Consider the following 3,480-nt stretch of genomic DNA (forward strand, 5'->3'; position numbering starts at 1 on the left):
GTGCTTTGCAGACAGTCACTATCACCGGCAATCCAAAAGAACTTGTGTATCTGTTGTTTAAATAAACTGCACTGTGTAGGCAGCGAGTCGTTTGGGTTTTCTCATTGAACGCGACCGAAGCGAGGCCGTGTTAGTTCATGAGCACGACTGGGCTGAAGGTGCAGTCTGCTATTAGTGTATCTAGAACCATAACAGTTTAATATATTAAATGCACCTGGACTGGTGAATTGGGCATCACTCAGAATTTAAACCTAGCCACACCCAGCCTCCCACCTCGGTGAGGAGTGTTAGAACGCAAGGGGGTTTATTTTCTGCCAAAACTACTTTGCCCCTTAACACAACACTCCTTCAAGCCTTTGCGTTTATGTGTTTCAGCCATAACTTGCCAAAGATGAGAATTTGCATTGTAAGGATCCCCAGGCAAAATCTGCCAGTGGTCTAAGACACACTGTGGAAAAGCCTGGCCACCAGTGTTGGATCTCAAGTCAGTGGTAAAATCTAGTGGGAAGGAAAAAATAATAAGGGATGAGCTAGCTACGCCCCCCCCCCAAACTGGTTTATTATGAATTTCTGCATAGACAAAACCCTAAAAACACTTCCAGAACTGTTAGGAAATCACTACTTTTCAGGTAATTCTTTAAAGCAGGTAAAATGAGGCTAACTCCAAAGAACTGCAGAAAGATCTCATGTGACCAAGTAAATCGGCAATAAAAAGGCAAACAAAATTCAATTTAGATGATAGATAGGAAAGTATATGGGGAAAATTATGTTTCAAAAGGAGGCAGTTCTTCACACATCTAGATTGGTGAAGTCCTTGCCAGTGCTGTAGATGCTGATAGTTTGGGGGGAGACTGAGTAACTTTTTATAAAGAAATCGATCAAGGGTTACTAACTTGATCTAGAAACCACTTCTGCCCCAGGAAGCCTCTAAAAATGGTTATAAAAAAAGAAACTGGGGAAGTTTTACACCATCTTACCTTGTTCTTTCTCTTCCCTAAGTGCTCACTTTCAGTCTCTGTCATGAACAAGATGCTGGGCTAACCTGACCTTTAATCCGACAGTACAGAACTTTACATTTAACTGAAGATACATAGGTGTTTCCTTTGCCATTTCCTCGGCTTCACAGCAGTGTCATCCCCTTCTCCCAAGTATTCAGTCCCATGAAGAGCTGCTGCCTGTGAAATGAGACTTTGCTACTGTAGAACCGCTTCTAACCACTAGTTACTGCTATTTCCCCACATCTTTAGATCGCTGTTTTAGCAAGATTCAACAGCAGCTTTGGCAAGGAACTAGAAAGGCAGTTTTGCAAAATATGGATGTTAACATGCTATGTAAGTTGAGACTGAGAGCCCAGTGTAATACACATCCTATCAAATCTAAACTTACACTTCTTTTTGGTTTTCCACGTTTGGAAAATGGGTCTCTCTAGGAAATTGTTTTAAGCTCTATGGAAACTTGGAGAAGGAAAAAAAAAAACCCCAAATACTCAAAACCCAGCCACACAAATGCATGTGTAAATTGTTCTTTTTAAGAAGTTAAATTGCCAGTTTGGACTTTAAGAGTTAAGCATCTCTTATTTCATCACTAATTGCTTTAGCAGTTACCACACTAATATACTTTGGCAAAGAAGCCCCCTCCAAAATAAAACATGACATTTCTTACAGTTTTACCCTGTGAGGAGTTCCAAACGTGCTCTGTGAAACCAGTAAACTTTCTGTCACCATGTCACAGGATGCTCTTGAAGTGCATTTTTAAACGGAGAGGAGGGAAATGGGACACGCAAACCAACCACAAGACCAGAGGAAGGGCTCTGTACCACGCTGAAAAGTTGAAGTTTCGGGGCAGCATAAGAAGGATCAGATTATTATTTTAAAGGTAGTCTTAAGATTGGCAAGGGGGTATAATACCATTTAAGCTACTCAGGCTGGCACTCAGTCCTTCTTTTAAAGATTCAAATCAGTTCCAAATTTTCTAACCTGCTGCTGCTGAAGATCAATTCTTTCTTCTAGGCTTGCTTCAAAGGAAGATCTTGATTTAAAATGATTGAAACCTGGTGTACACTGAAAAGTCTTAATGTGCAGAAGATGCCATGTCTTTTTAACACCCTCTGCTGGCACAAAAGCCCAAAGGAGTAGGCTGTCAGGAAAGAAAGGAGTAAACTTTGTTCTGAACTGAAGATGCAGAGGGACAACAGGAAGAAGCGTGTAGCTAATAAAATGGGAATTCTTAAACCTCTTTCATCCTGCAGAGGTCTGTCTTTATTTGCATGTGGGTCACAAAAGAAGCATCATCTTACCAAATGATTCATTTACAGGTAGGTACGCCTTGACCACAAACACTGGAGTTCCTGCCACTCAGGATTCTTCAAAACCATGTCCCCTTTTCCTGTTCAGCACACCATAGAACCCACCAACCACTTGTTCTGGGCACTATAAAAAAAAAATAAAACCTATCAAGTTACATAAAAGGACATCACCAGTTCTTAAAACGCAGCTGGGCAGAATTTGACAATCCCTCTAGACAGGTCTCTTGATGTTTTTCCCATGATGGCTCCTCACTCAGAGAAATTTCTCTCGTGTAACAAGTGGCTTCACTCTCACTTCCAAGACATCTATCAGAAGCTCTGCCTGCCTTCTCTGCCTCACCTGACTGTGTTGGTGACTGTGTTTGGAGACTTCCAAATACTGTCTATACTGACTAGACCAGGCTGTAGTTTACATACACAAAGTGAGGCAAAAGGGCATATGTTCAGTGAATGACCTTCAGCAATCTTTGGGCACAAGAAAGCAGAGTCCTCTAGTGCTTTCTAATAAATGCATTTACTACAGGATGCAAATTTTATACAAACAGGATCTCGCTGTACTTTATCTTACAACTTACAACGTGGCTGACAAGCACTCTGACAAAAACTGTACTTAAAAAACCCCCACATTTGCTTAAAAACATACCACTACGGCATCAGTACTCCCCCTGCTTTGTCACGATAGGTCTCACAAGACATCGAGGTGAAAAAATTCTCCATTTTTGCTGTTTTCTCCTTACTTGCACTCATCTTCTTCAGCCCTCGTGGCTAAGACATTTTTTAAGCTGGTAGATTTGCTGCCCACCATGCAGCACTGCAGTCTGGAATTAATTTTTAAAGCAGGTTTCAAATCTTCCAATTGATTTTAAGAAAGTTAAGACAAACTGTATGCAAATAGCTGTACTTGGTGATAAATAAATACTTTTATTTTGGAATACATTTTCCAGGCTCTTTCATGGAAGAATTTCATTTACCAAGAAAATCCAGTTATTCAAAGGACAGAAGTTAATGTTTACACAGCTCAAAAAGAGCTTATTTAAAAAAAAATAAAATCCTTGCTGCTCTTTCTGGTTATTTAGGATACCCATTGTTTGTTCTCCTGAATTTTTACAGGGACAGAAAGAAATCATAGAATGGGTTGGGTTGGAAGGGACCTTGAAGATCATCGAGTTCCAACC

General features: G+C 40.5%; 1 pseudogene; it reads right to left on the reverse strand.

Annotated features, from left to right (window-relative positions):
* Positions 1–3,480, reverse strand: part of LOC104295718 — a 29,644-nt pseudogene that overhangs the window by 773 nt on the left and 25,391 nt on the right.

This window comes from Charadrius vociferus, unplaced genomic scaffold (assembly GCF_000708025.1).
Source record: "Charadrius vociferus isolate BGI_N301 unplaced genomic scaffold, ASM70802v2 scaffold302, whole genome shotgun sequence".
Lineage (NCBI taxonomy): Eukaryota > Metazoa > Chordata > Aves > Charadriiformes > Charadriidae > Charadrius > Charadrius vociferus.